Genomic DNA, 15,662 nt, shown 5'->3' with positions numbered 1-15,662 from the left:
TATGTAATTGGTCATCTATGCAGTGAAATGTGTCTTGTATTTCACAGCTTGAGAGGTTCGACGAGTGGGCTGTCACTGTGGCCCTGTGACTGGGGTATTTGTAGGGAGGCGCAGCGGTTGTTAAAAGTATTGGGAAATAGAACCGGCATTGATGGATATGTTGCAGACATATCTAGAAACTAAGTCCCGGATGATCAGATTCTATAATTCCCCAATAGAATGTGAAATATTGTTTTGGGTTCCAGGTGTTAGCCTAAACAAGGTCAGGGAGTCAGAAGAACTCGGGAACATTTTAACGTGACATTTTTTTATTAATCTCCAATCCCAGACATAAACAACCAGATGGCATTTGATGGCATCATGCAGATAACATTCCTAAAGATTAGTTTCTATTAAAATTCTTCATCAATTAATCCACTGGCAGTCTCCAGATTGTATCTCATAATTAGTGTTAGCAGAAAAATAACCAGTTCCCAGACATAACAATGGTGCATATTTGGATAATCACAATATTTATGTGTGGGAGCTAGCAGTAATTGGTTTAACCCTTACAGATTACGTCTGAATGGTGCTCCTCAGAGCCATGGAGACTAAGGACCCATCACAAATGGCACCCAATTCCCTATATAATGCACTACTTTTGACCAAAGCCATATGGGCCCTGGTGAAAAGTAGTGCACTACATTGGGAATTGGGAGCCATTTGTGACACACTATAATGCTCATGGTCCCGAAGAATGTGAGTCATGAATGCCAGTCCATTCAAAGTTATAAGGGAAAAGGATAAATAGGAGGTAGTGGAGGCTCTACAAAGATGACGGTAGCATACAGTATTTGTGCAAGGATGTTTCTTGAGTGCTAATAAGTGCTGAATTGGCACAAATTGGTTCTCAGAAAAAAAAAGATAAACATCTTCTCAGTTACTCCTCTCGTCCACACCCTCCTGGTCTAGTCAAGCGTATGCCTCCACTCACCCTCTTTGTGCCTGTTCCACTCTACTCCATTTCCTTATTCACCTGACATTTGTCTTTCTCTATCACCTCCTCCTTCACCATGTTTGACAACCCAACTTTTATTTAATTGTCCACTCACCCTCTTTCTCTCTCTTCCATTTACCATCCAAGATTTATTAACCCAACTTGTCAATTATCCACTCACCCTCTTTCTGACTCTCTCCCTCTCTCCATGGTTCTCTCTCTCTCCCTCTCGCTCGCTCTCTCTTTCTCTCTCTCTCCATGGTTCTCTCTCGCTCTTTCTCTCTCTATTTCTCGCTCTTCTCCCTTCTCTTCTCCTGCCTTCCCAGGTTTGACAACCCAGCGGGCGGTGAGCCTGACCCCCTCTCCCCTTCACCTAACCCCATTTTTTTTTGTCATCAGGATTTTCGTTCACCCATTTTCTCTCTCCCTTTCGTTCTTTCTCCTCCCTCCCCAGGTTTGACAACCCTGCGGCAGTCAGCCACACTCTGGCCAGGCAGCTGACTTTCAACAACCTGCTGCCAGTGAACGCCTGGCTCCTTCTCAACCCATCAGAACTGTGCTGTGACTGGACAATGGGGACCATTCCTCTGGTGGAGAGCTCTCTGGACAGGAGGAACCTTGCCACCCTGGCCTTCTACAGCCTCCTGGGCCTGCGCCACTCAAACTCCTCCACCAGACCGTCCTCATGGTGAGAGTTTGTGGTTTGTTAAAACGTGTCAGTGCTTTAGTAGTTGTGGTTTTGCCAGATCAGATGACATTTATTTTTCTATGTGCGTTTGGCAGCTGACATGGATATCCTTATGTGGTGCGGAAAGTTATGGAATATTTCTGCTTGTGTTGTTTGTTTTGTCTGCACTAGTATGGTTTGTTTTGTCTGACCTGAAGTTTGCCAGTTGTGACCTTAAATTGTTTGTAAACCTCATAACTATAGGCACACCAAAGACATCAAACCAGCAGTGTGGAATTCCCATATTGAAGACAAACATTTGACTCACTCTGCTTGTAAAGTGAATGATGACCTCTTGATGTTGGGTTTCACTCGCCTCTGCTTAAGACATAACCCTGCTGTGTTTATAAAGTAAAGATTTGGCCTTGTTTCAAGACGATTCAAATTCTGTCCAACATACAACTAGAGCCTTGGGATGTTTTAATATTTTGTCCCAACAGATAGTATTTCTCCGTATCCTCAGCCTGGCTCAGCACAACTAATGTTCTCTTCTGAATGACCCTGCTTGGCAGATTTTGTGCATTGGAAAGTTCAGCAGTGTGGATGCCTGCCCTGAATCTACTACTGTATCCTCTGCCTGCCCATAGATAGAGGAAGAGAAATGGATGGGAGGAGTGTATATTGTGTAACAGACCCATGAGTACTTTCTCCTCACTGTTTTCTCTCTGTGACTCAATACGTGTCAGTGAACTTCCTCACAATGTTGCTTTTACCCCTCCCTATGAGACAAAGACCACCACAAATGATCATTTATAATGTTATAGGGCGACTGCACTTCCTGATTTGGCCTCATTTTTCATCAATGATCATTAAGAAATGCTAGCGGCTATGACTGAAGGCAAACTACAATTGTCTTGGGGGTGTGGTTTGATGTTGGTGTTTCTTGGGTTTGTCTTTGCCATTCAATCACAACAAACAAGGCCAGTAATGAGTACAGTGAGGTAAGCTAAGCTAGTTTTGCTATGGAGAGAACAAAGTTTTGATGTTGAGGACTTTCTCCCCTCCTGATTGACTTGCCATCTCAGGATGGTCAGCTAATTCAGTTCTAAAGATGGGTTGAATGTTTAGCAACAAAACTGACGTGTGCGCAACTATGTGGCAAACAGACAGGGTTAACTTTGATTGTTGACAACATATAAACTACGTTTCATCTGCAATGTTTATTTAAAAACAAATACATTTGCACAATAAGCTCTTGTGTCTCAAATACATTGTTACAGTTGTTGGGTAGCAACTGTTTTGCCATATTAGCATAGACGTGACATCAGTCAAAACGCTCCTTTTGAAGCGTGTTCATCATTTTCTTGACGATTCCTGCACTGACCTTGTACTTAGCCAAGCTGACAACAGCTAGCTAGCATAGCTTGATGATAGCTGCAGCTGCCTATACTATCTAGCTGATATTTCTCTGTCAAATCAGTTATGTCAAGATAGCAAGATTCCAGTGTCTAGAATGTGTTTCATAAGAAACTTGTTCAACAACACCTTGCTACGAAAGTAGCTTGCAACTTAGTTTCATCACGTCATGTCATGTCATGTTACTGTGGAAACGGTATCAACTGAGAGTCGAATGCCCGCTCTCGTGTCAGCTCAGCTGTCCTACAACACAATATTCTGTTTCGCTTTCTCTCGCCTCCTCTCTCCATATGTCCGCTGTTCGATCTTTCCCAGGGGACAAATCCCAGAACTTCATCCTATTTTGTTACATTACAACCTGTAATTTAAATGGATTTTTATTTGGATTTCATGCAATGGACATACACAAAATATTCAAAATTGGTGAGGTGAAATAAAATAAAAAATACTTCAAAAACGTATAAAATAAATAACAGAAAAGTGGTGCGTGCATACAGTGGGGAGAACAAGTATTTGATACACTGCCGATTTTGCAGCTTTTCCTACTTACAAAGCATGTAGAGGTCTGTAATTTTTATCATAGGTACACTTCAACTGTGAGAGATGGAATCTAAAACAAAAATCCAGAAAATCACATTGTATGATTTTTAAGTAATTAATTTCCATTTTATTGCATAACATAAGTATTTGATCACCTACCAACCAGTAAGAATTCCAGCGCTCACAGACCTGTTAGTTTTTCTTTAAGAAGCCCTCCTGTTCTCCACTCATTACCTGTATTAACTGCACCTGTTTGAACTCGTTACCTGTATAAAAGACACCTGTCCACACACTCAATCAAACAGACTCCAACCTCTCCACAATGGCCAAGACCAGAGAGCTGTGTAAGGACATCAGGGATAAAATTGTAGACTTGCACAAGGCTGGGATAGGCAACAGGACAATAGGCAAGCAGCTTGGTGAGAAGGCAACAACCGTTTGCGCAATTATTAGAAAATGGAAGAAGTTCAAGATTACGGTCAATCACCCTCGGTCTGGGGCTCCATGCAAGATCTCACCTCGTCAATGATCATGAGGAAGGTGAGGTATCAGCCCAGAACTACACGGCAGGACCTGGTCAATGACCTGAAGAGAGCTGGGACCACAGTCTCATAGAAAACCATTAGTAACACACTACGCGTCATGGATTAAAATCCTGCAGCGCACGCAAGGTCCCCCTGCTCAAGCCAGCGCATGTCCAGGCCCGTCTGAAGTTTGCAAATAACCATCTGGATGATCCAGAGGAGGAATGGGAGAAGGTCATGTGGTCTGATGAGACAAAAATAGAGCTTTTTGATCTCAACTCCACTCGCCGTGTTTGGAGGAAGAAGAAGGAGGAGTACAACCCCAAGAACACCATCCCAACCGTGAACCATGAAGGTGGAAACATCATTCTTTGGGGATGCTTTTCTGCAAAGCGGACAGGACGACTGCACCGTATTGAGGGGAGGATGGATGGGGCCATGTATCGCGAGATCTTGGCCAACAACCTCCTTCCCTCAGTAAGAGCATTGAAGATGGGTCATGGCTGGGTCTTCCAGCATGACAATGACCCGAAACACACAGCCAGGGCAACTACGTAGTGGCTCCGTAAGAAGCATCTCAAGGTCATGGAGTGGCCTAGCCAGTCTCCAGACCTGAACCCAATAGAAAATCTTTGAAGGGAGCTGAAAGTCTGTATTGCCCAGCGACAGCTCTGAAACCTGAAGGATCTGGAGAAGGTCTGTATGGAGGAGTGGGCCAAAATCCCTGCTGCAGTGTGTGCAAACCTGGTCAAGAACTACAGGAAACGTATGATCTCTGTACCAAATATTAAGTTCTGCTTTTCTGATGTATCAAATACTTATGTCATGCAAATGAATGACTTAAAAATAATACAATGTGATTTTCTGGATTTTTGTTTTAGGTTCCGTCTCTCACAGTTTAAGTGTACCTATGATAAAAATACAGACCTCTACATGCTTTGTAAGTAGGAAAACCTGCCAAATCGGCAGTGTATCAAATACTTGCTCTCCCCACTGTATGTCCTATTTGATTTGGCAATTATTACAAGTTATTTGAATTAATCCCCCCTGCAGAAATCCCCCATAGCCTACTCATTTTAGACCAACAGGAAACATTATTGTTTTGGCTACATTGATGAAGTGTTGCTGTGCTTTGTATAGCATCTTCCAAATAATACTACTTGAGTTGCCATTTATGGTTGTTTCCTTTAGATATAGAATGTTTGTCTTGATGGGCTGGGTTTCCAGAACCAGATTAATAGCCTACTTTTGAGTCCTGCACACTTTCAGTTGAATCTCCATTTGAAAGTACTTTTTTTGTCCAGGAATAGGCTTCATCTGGGTGTGGGGAAACCCCCTAGTCCTAAAAGTTGTGCAACTTGAATGAGCTGTGTTGTTGGCCAGTGTTATCAACTGCCTTCCTCCCAGCGGTGTTGTAGATTGTAGTCTACTACCGACGGTTCGATTTGGAACACTTTTTCCATTGATATTCAACTAATGTTCCAGATTTTCAAGCTTCTTTTGCAATGAGCAAAGAATTTGTGTTTTGGTTACTACATGTTTCCATATGTGTTATTTCATACCGTTGATGTCTTCACTTTTTTCTACAATGTAGAAAATAATTTTAAATAAAGAAAAACCCTGGATTGAGTAGGTGTCCAAACTTTTGACTGGTACTGTATGTATATACTGTACACTTTATATGAAATACATATTTGTTTAGATGAACTTTTCTAGGTGCGGAAGTAAAAGTGGGTTTGGGTAACTCACTAGGGTCTGTAGTATTTACACAATGCTTTCCGAAAGTATTCACACCACTTGACTATTTCCACATTTTCTTTTGGTTTACAGTATGCATTTAAAATGTATTTTAATTGTGATTTTGTGTCACTGGCCTACACACAATACCCCATAATGTCAAAGTGGAATTATATTTTTTGAAAAGTTTACAAATTAATTAAAAATGAGAAGCTGAAATGTCTTATGTCAATAAGTATTCAACCCCAGGCCTAAATAAGTTCAGGAGTAAAAATGTCCTTAAATGATCTGTAAGGTCCCTCAGTCGAGTAGTGAATTTCAAAGATTCTTTGGCAAAGAAGGACACCTATTGGCGCATGGGTAAAACACATACAGTGGGGCAAAAAAGTATTTAGTCAGCCACCAATTGTGCAAGTTCTCCCAATTAAAAAGATGAGAGGCCTGTAATTTATCATAGGTACACTTCAACTATGACAGACAAAATGAGAAAAAAAATCCAGAAAATGACACTAGGATTTTTAATGAATTTATTTGCAAATTATGGTGGAAAATAAGTATTTGGTCAATAACAAAAGTTTATCTCAGTACTTTGTTATATACCTTTTGTTGGCAATGACAGAGGTCAAACGTTTTCTGTAAGTCTTCACAAGGTTTTCACACACTGTTGCTGGTATTTTGGCCCATTCCTCCATGCATATCTCCTCTAGAGCAGTGATGTTTTGGGGCTGTTGCTGGGCAACACGGACTTAAAACTCCCTCCAAAGATTTTCTATGGGGTTGAGATCTGGAGACTGGCTAGGCCACTCCAGGACCTTGAAAGGCTTCTTACGAAGCCACTCCTTCGTTGCCCGGGTGGTGTGTTTGGGATCATTGTCATGCTGAAAGACCCAGCTACGTTTCATCTTCAATGCCCTTGCTGATGGAAGGAGGTTTTCACTCAAAATCTCACGATACATGGCCCCATTCATTCTTTCCTTTACACGGATCAGTTGTCCTGGTCCCTTTGCAGAAAAACAGCCCCAAAGCATGATGTTTCCAGCATGATTTTTGCTCACTGTTCTTGTGATCATTTTGACCCCACGGCTGTTCCACTGGATGTCATAAGGTGAATGCACCAATTTGTAAGTCGCTCTGGATAAGAGCGTCTGCTAAATGACTTAAATGTAAATTTAAATGGGGTGAGATCTTGCGTGGAGCCCCAGATCGAGGGAGATTATCAGTGGTCTTGTATGTCTTCCATTTCATAATAATTGCTCCCACAGTTGATTTCTTCAAACAAAGCTGCTTACCTATCGCAGATTCAGTCTTCCCAGCCTGGTGCAGGTCTACAATTTTGTTTCTGGTGTCCTTTGACAGCTCTTTGGTCTTGGCCATAGTGGAGTTTGGAGTGTGACTGTTTGAGGTTGTGGACAGGTGTCTTTTATACTGATAACAAGTTCAAACAGGTGCCATTAATACAGGTAACGAGTGGAGGACAGAGGAGCCTCTTAAAGAATAAGTTACAGGTCTGTGAGAGCCAGAAATCTTGCTTGTTTGTAGGTGACCAAATACTTATTTTCTACCATAATTTGCAAATAAATTCATAAATCCTACAATGTGATTTTCTGGATTTATTTTCTCATTTTGTCTGTCATAGTTGAAGTGTCTCAGGCCTCATCTTTTTAAGTGGGAGAACTTGCACAATTGGTGGCTGACTAAATACTTTTTTGCCCCACTGTACATTGAATATCCCTTTGAGCATGGTAAAGTTATTAATTACACTTTGGATGGTGTATCAATACACCAAGTCACGACAAAGATACAGGCGTCCTTCCTAACTCCATTGCCGGAGAGGAAGGAAACTGCTCTGGGATTTCACCGTGAGGCCAATGGTGACTTTAAAACAGTTAGAGTTGAATGGCTTTGATAGGAGAAACAGAGGATTGGATTAAAAACATTGTAGTTTCTCCACAATACTAATCTAATTGACAGAGTGAAAAGAAGGAAGCCTGTACGAAATAAAAAATATTCCAAAGCATGCAACCTGTTTGCAACAAGGCACTAAAGTAAAACTGAAAAAAGAAATGTCCTGAACACAAAGCGTTATGTTTGGGGTAAATCCAACACAACACGAAGTACCACTTTTCATATTTTCAAGCATGATAGTGGCTGCATCATGTTATGGGTATGCTTATCAGCAAGGACTCCCTTTTTTAAAATAAAAATAAACGGAATAGGCAAAATCCTAGAGGAAAATCTGGATCAGTCTGCTTTCCAACAGACACTGGGATACAAATTCACCTTTTAGCAGGAAAATAACCTAAAACACAAGGCCAAATATATGCTGAATGTTTTTAATTGTGTGTAAATTGGTGAATTTGATTATTTATTTAACATGCATCAGGTCTAGCATTTTGGCTAGACACATCAAATACACTGTACAAATATATAAATATATGAACTCAACATGCAACAATTTCAACGATTTTACTAGGTTACAGTTCATGATTGGGACTCCCATAGGGCGGCGCACTATTGGCCCAGCATCATCCAGTTTTGACCGGTGTAGGCCGTCATTGTAAATAAGAATTTGTTCTTAACTGACCAGCCTAGTAAAATTAAGGTTAAATTAAAAATGTGTGTGTGTATAAATACACTGCTCGCTAAAATAACACATCCTAGATCTGAATGAATGAAATATTCTTATTAAATACTTTTTTCTTTACATAGTTGAATGTAAACAAAATCACACAAATGATCAATGGAAATCAAATTTATCAACCCATGGAGGTCTGGATTTGGAGTCTCACACAAAATTAAAGTGGAAAACCACACTACAGGCTGATCCAACTTTGATGTAATGTCCTTAAAACAAGTCAAAATGAGGCTCAGTAGTGTGTGTGGCCTCCACGTGCCTGTATGACCTCCCTACAATGCCTTTGCATGCTATTTTTTTTATTTTATTTTATTTCACCTTTATTTAACCAGGTAGGCAAGTTGAGAACAAGTTCTCATTTACTATTGCGACCTGGCCAAGATAAAGCAAAGCAGTTTGACACATACAATGACAGAGTTACACATGGAGTAAAACAAACATACAGTCAATAATACAGTATAAGCAAGTCTATATACGATGTGAGATAAGGGAGGTAAAGGCAAAAAAAGGCCATGGTGGCAAAGTAAATACAATATAGCAAGTAAAACACTGGAATGGTAAAGTAGAAATAAAAATAATGGGGTGCAAAGGAGCAAAATAAATAAATATATTAAATACAGTAGGGAAAGAGTTAGTTGTTTGGGCTAAATTATAGGTGGGCTATGTACAGGTGCAGTAATCTGTGAGCTGCTCTGACAGTTGGTGCTTAAAGCTAGTGAGGGAGAAGTGTTTCCAGTTTCAGAGATTTTTGTAGTTCGTTCCAGTCATTGGCAGCAGAGATCTGGAAGGAGAGGTGGCCAAAGAAAGAATTGGTTTTGGGGGTGACTAGAGAGATATACCTGCTGGAGCGTGTGCTACAGGTGGGAGATGCTATGGTGACCAGCGAGCTGAGATAAGGGGGGACTTTACCTAGCAGGGTCTTGTAGATGACATGGAGCCAGTGGGTTTGGCGACGAGTATGAAGCGAGGACCAGCCAACGAGAGCGTACAGGCCGCAATGGTGGGTAGTATATGGGGCTTTGGTGACAAAACGGATTGCATTGTGATAGACTGCACCCAATTTGTTGAGTAGGGTATTGGAGGCTATTTTGTAAATGACATCGCCAAAGTCGAGGATTGGTAGGATGGTCAGTTTTACAAGGGTATGTTTGGCAGCATGAGTGAAGGATGCTTTGTTGCGAAATAGGAAGCCAATTCTAGATTTAACTTTGGATTGGAGATGTTTGATATGGGTCTGGAAGGAGAGTTTACAGTCTAACCAGACACCTAAGTATTTGTAGTTGTCCACGTATTCTAAGTCAGAGCCGTCCAGAGTAGTGATGTTGGACAGGCGGGTAGGTGCAGGTAGCGATCGGTTGAAGAGCATGAATTTAGTTTTACTTGTATTTAAGAGCAATTGGAGGCCACGGAAGGAGAGTTGTATGGCATTGAAGCTTGCCTGGAGGGTTGTTAACAGTGTCCAAAGAAGGGCCAGAAGTATACAGAATGGTGTCGTCTGCGTAGAGGTGGATCAGAGACTCACCAGCAGCAAGAGCGACATCATTGATGTATACAGAGAAGAGAGTCGGTCCATGAATTTAACCCTGTGGCACCCCCATAGAGACTGCCAGAGGTCCGGACAGCAGACCCTCCGATTTGACACACTGAACTCTATCAGAGAAGTAGTTGGTGAACCAGGCGAGGCAATCATTTGAGAAACCAAGGCTGTCGAGTCTGCCGATGAGGATGTGGTGATTGACAGAGTCGAAAGCCTTGTCCAGATCAATGAATACGGCTGCACAGTAATGTTTCTTATCGATGGCGGTTAAGATATCGTTTAGGACCTTGAGCGTAGCTGAGGTGCACCCATGACCAGCTCTGAAACCAGATTGCATAGCAGAGAAGGTATGGTGAGATTCGAAATGGTTGGTAATCTGTTTGTTGACTTGGCTTTCGAAGACCTTAGAAAGGCATGGTAGGATAGATAGGTCTGTAGCAGTTTGGGTCAAGAGTGTCCCCCCCTTTGAAGAGGGGGATGACCGCAGCTGCTTTCCAATCTTTGGGAATCTCAGACGACACGAAAGAGAGGTTGAACAGGCTAGTAATAGGGGTGGCAACAATTCCGGCAGATCATTTTTAGAAAGAAAGGGTCCAGATTGTCTAGCCCGGCTGATTTGTATGTGTCCAGATTTTACAGCTCTTTCAGAACATCAGCTGAACGGATTTGGGAGAAGGAGAAATGGGAAAGGCTTGGGTGAGTTGCTGTGGGGGGGTGCAGTGCTGTTGACCGGGGTAGGAGTAGCCAGGTGGAAAGCATGGCCAGCCGTAGAAAAATGCTTATTGAAATTCTCAATTATGGTGGATTTATCAGTGGTGACAGTGTTTCCTATATTCAGTGCCGTGAGCAGCTGGGAAGAGGTGTTCTTATTCTCCATGGACTTTACAGTGTCCCAGAACTTTTTTGAGTTAGTGTTGCAGGAAGCAAATTTCTGCTTGAAAAAGCTAGCCTTGGCTTTTCTAACTGCCTGTGTATAATGGTTTCTAGCTTCCCTGAACAGCTGCATATCACGGGGGCTGTTCGATGCTAATGTAGAACGCCATAGGATGTTTTTGTGTTGGTTAAGGGCAGTCAGGTCAGGGGAGAACCAAGGGCTATATCTGTTCCTGATTCTAAATTTCTTGAATGGGGCATGTTTATTTAAGATGGTTAGGAAGGCATTTAAAAAACATATCCAGGCATCCTCTACTGACGGGATGAGATCAATATCCTTCCAGGATACCCCGGCAAGGTCGATTAGAAAGGCCTGCTCGCTGAAGTGTTTCAGGGAGCGTTTTACAGTGATGAGTGAAGGTCGTTTGACCGCTGACCCATTACGGATGCAGGCAATGAGGCAGTGATCGCTGAGATCTTGGTTGAAGACAGCAGAGGTGTCTTTAGAGGACAAGTTGGTTAGGATGATATCTATGAGGGTGCCCGTGTTTAAGGCTTTGGGGAGGTACCTGGTCGGTTCATTGATAATTTGTGTGAGATTGAGGGCATCAAGTTTAGATTGTAGGATGGCTGGGGTGTTAAGCATGTTCCAGTTTAGGTCGCCTAGCAGCACGAGCTCTGAAGATAGATGGGGGGCAATCAGTTCACATATGGTGTCCAGAGCACAGCTGGGGGCAGAGGGTGGTCTATAGCAGGCGGCAACGGTGAGAGACTTGTTTTTAGAGAGGTGGATTTTTAAAAGTAGAAGTTCAAATTGTTTGGGTACAGACCTGGATAGTAGGACAGGCTATCTTTGCAGTAGATTGCAACACCGCCCCCTTTGGCAGTTCTATCTTGTCTGAAAATGTTGTAGTTTGGAATTAAAATTTCAGAATTTTTGGTGGTCTTCCTAAGCCAGGATTCAGACACAGCTAGAACATCCGGATGAGGTGGCGGATGGTCTCTTGAGGGATCTCCTCCCAGACCTGGACTAAAGCATCCGCAAACTCCTGGACAGTCGGTGGTGTTGGTGGATGGAGCGAGACATGATGTCCCAGATGTGCTCAATTGGATTCAGGTCTGGGGAACGGGCGGGCCAGTCCATAGCATCAATGCCTTCCTCTTGCAGGAACTGCTGACACACTCCAGCCACATGAGGTCTAGCATTGACTTGCATTAGGAGGAGCCCAGGGCCAACCGCACCAGCATATGGTCTCACAAGGGGTCTGAGGATCTCATCTCGGTACCTAATGGCAGTCAGGCTACCTCTGGCGAGCACATGGAGACCTGTGCGGCCCCCCAAAGAAATGCCACCCCACAACATGACTGACCCACCGCCAAATCGTTGCTGGAGGATGTTGCAGGCAGCGGAATGTTCTCCACGGCGTCTCCAGACTCTGTCACGTCTGTCACATGTGCTCAGTGTGATCCTGCTTTCATCTGTGAAGAGCACAGGGCGCCAGTGGCGAATTTGCCAATCTTGGTGTTATCTGGCAAATGCCAAACGTCCTGCACGGTGTTGGGCTGTAAGCACAACCCCCACCTGTGGATGTCGGGCCCTCATACCACCCTCATGGAGTCTGTTTCTGACCTTTTGAGCAGACACATGCACATTTGTGGCCTGCTGGAGGTCATTTTGCAGGGCTCTGGCAGTGCTCCTCCTGTTCCTCCTTGCACAAAGGCGGAGGTAGCGGTCCTGCTGCTGGGTTGTTGGCCTCATCCACGTCTCCTGATGTACTGGCCTGTCTCCTGGTAGTGCCTCCATGCTCTGGACACTACGCTAACAGACACCGCAAACCTTCTTGCCACAGCTCGCATTGATGTGCCATCCTGGATGAGCTGCACTACCTGAGCCACTTGTGTGGGTTGTAGACTCCGTCTCATGCTACCACTAGAGTGAAAGCACTGGCAGCATTCAAAAGTGACCTAAACATCAGCCAGGAAGCATAGGAACTGAGAAGTGTTCTCTGGTCACCACCTGCAGAACCACTCCTTTATTGGGGGTGTCTTTGCTAATTGCCTATAATTTCCACCTGTTGTCTATGCCATTTGCACAACAGCATGTGAAATGTATTGTCAATCAGTGTTGCTTCCTAAGTGGACAGTTTGATTTCACAGAAGTGTGATTGACTTGGAGTTACATTGTGTTGTTTAAGGGTTCCCGTTATTTTTTTGAGCAGTGTATTTATTTGCGGCAGTATTCTAGTAACATCATGATGCCGTAGGTTAGAGTTCACCAGCCCACTTACACCTATAGCCTATCAATGGTTATCATGGTGATTACAGCGCTTTTCTTCAACCCACCCTGGTCGCAATGAATCTGTTTCCATCTTGGACTTGGGTTTTTGGACTGAAAGTAGCAGGGTTATGGGTTTGGGTTTTTGTGATATTTTAAAAATCAAAGTCCCGCAACACTTCGTATGACCTATCTGTTTTTTACTCACCTGTTTTGTATTCTAGGGACTCTAGTGAGTAGACTGGACCCTGGTTTTATGGACACGCAGTCAGTCGTTTTTCCTGAACAATGCAAAATACAGTAAGAGACAGTAATACAGTAAGAGTTTTCTTAAACATTACATTTCAAAACTGCATCCTTGAACATTCTTTCCAATAAATTAACAAAAATCGTAGAATCAAAATAATGATTTTTTTTTCACATTTTCATTCTATATTTTTTACATTTCTTACATGAATGTTATGTTGATTTATCTTACCATCCAGGTCTCCACTTGGGCATTTTGTACACTACCGTTCAAAGGTTTGGGGTCACTTAGAAATGTCCTTGCTGCCAGTTGAGGACTTGTGAGGTGCCTGTTTCTCAAACTAGACACACTAATGTACTTGCTCAGTTGTGCACCTGGGCCTGTATATTTTGGGATGTGACCAAGGTCTGTTTTAATTAACTACTATGACCATAAGCCATTGCGCCTGTTCTTTCCGGCTCGGACAGTGAAAAGTGTTTTTCTGGGTCGGATACACTTTCATGCCTGCAATGTTAGGTTAGGTACACACAGACCACATAGACTACATGAGAGATGTACACAACACAATGATGAGAGGGATAGAGAGAGTTTGTGAAAATATGCCTTATCTACGTTGAAGAACTAGTCAATTATTTTGTCAGACAGCTTTCAGCATACTTAGGCAGGCTATCCTAGCTAAATAGGATGAACAAAGACAGTACATTATGGGAAGAGTTAGAGAGTTAATGTTATAGTTGCTGGCTGGCTGGTTGGCTGCTACTGCCTGAGCAGAGATGATTACTTCAAGGAATTAAAAATAATAAACTAATTCAATAAAAACTAGGCAATATACACATCTGAAATATTTTGTAATTTCCTATTTTTCTATTGATGTCTAGGCTACCTACCCAATGTGACATGAAAGAGACAGTGGAATATTTTTGGCAATTGAATGTTTACCATTTTTGGCTGTGGAATTTCCATTGCAAAGCTCTAAAATCATTGGAATATCATTATTTGTTGTTTAAAAGTCGAATTCCCTGATTATTCTTTCGATAATCGAACCAAAAGCGACCTCAAAAAGCACTATTCGCTCGTCATCGGGCCCTCTGAAGCGGCTGCCAAACGCAATTACGCAATTAGTATGATGTTAATACATAGGGAGAGGGGATAAGTCTGGATAGTTCACGATGAGGACCACCTATAGCGTAGAGTGAGTGATTTAGTTTGATAGCTGATGAAAGAAAGGGTTTACACTTTTCTCCTTTAACACTCAGAGCGCTGGAATTCAATAACTAGTAGAATGGCCATGCCAGTCATTCTGACCGTTGATATTTCAAATTGTATAAATATTCCATAATAAATACTAAATTAATGCATTTATTATGGTAAAATAGGTAATAAGAAACCTCAGGACTCAAAATGCAAATCGTAATCAGTCACAAAATGTGTTGATTGATCCAGAAGCACAGACTGTAATACTAAAATAAGGTGATAGTGTATTTTCTGACGAAGACAACAGTTGCTTACCAAGCTGGCCCGTCCAAACAAAACCTAAACTATATTAAAACTAATTCCACATAATAATAATAATAATATTGTAGATATGGCTTAAAGACTAGATTAAATTGACAATAGTCTGATGGGTGACAATCCTTATCCCAGTCTGCTGTTCCCACATGCTTCAAGAGGGCCAACATTGTTCCTGTTCCCAAGAAAGCTAAGGTAACTGAGCTAAATGACTACCGCCCCATAGCACTCACTTCCGTCATCATGAAGTGCTTTGAGATACTAGTCAAGGACCATATCACCTCCACCCTACCTGACACCCTAGACCCACTCCAATTTGCTTACCGCCCCAATAGGTCCACAGACGACGCAATCACAACCACACTGCCCTAACCCATCTGGACAAGAGGAATACCTATGTGAGAATGCTGTTCATCGACTACAGCTCAGCATTTAACACCATAGTACCCTCCAAACTCGTCATCAAGCTCGAGGTCTTGGGTCTCGACCCCGCCCTGTGCAACTGGGTACTGGACTTCTTGATGGGCCGCCCCCAGGTGGTGAGGGTGGGTAACAACATCTCCACCCTGCTGATCCCCAACACTGGGGCCCCACAAGGGTGCGTTCTGAGCCCTCTCCTGTACTCCCTGTTCACCCACGACTGCGTGGCCATGCACGCCTCCAACTCAATCATCAAGTTTGCGGACGACACTAGTGGTAGGCTTGATTACCAATGACGACGAGACT

General features: G+C 42.7%; 1 pseudogene; it reads left to right on the top strand.

Annotated features, from left to right (window-relative positions):
- Positions 1 to 15,662, top strand: part of LOC115108937 (protein O-mannosyl-transferase TMTC3-like) — a 69,730-nt pseudogene that overhangs the window by 18,508 nt on the left and 35,560 nt on the right.

The sequence above is a fragment of the Oncorhynchus nerka genome, linkage group LG25 (genome assembly GCF_034236695.1).
Source record: "Oncorhynchus nerka isolate Pitt River linkage group LG25, Oner_Uvic_2.0, whole genome shotgun sequence".
Taxonomy (NCBI): Eukaryota; Metazoa; Chordata; class Actinopteri; order Salmoniformes; family Salmonidae; genus Oncorhynchus; species Oncorhynchus nerka.
Note: the sequence above shows the minus strand (reverse complement) of the source record. Positions and strands in the feature narration are given on the sequence as shown.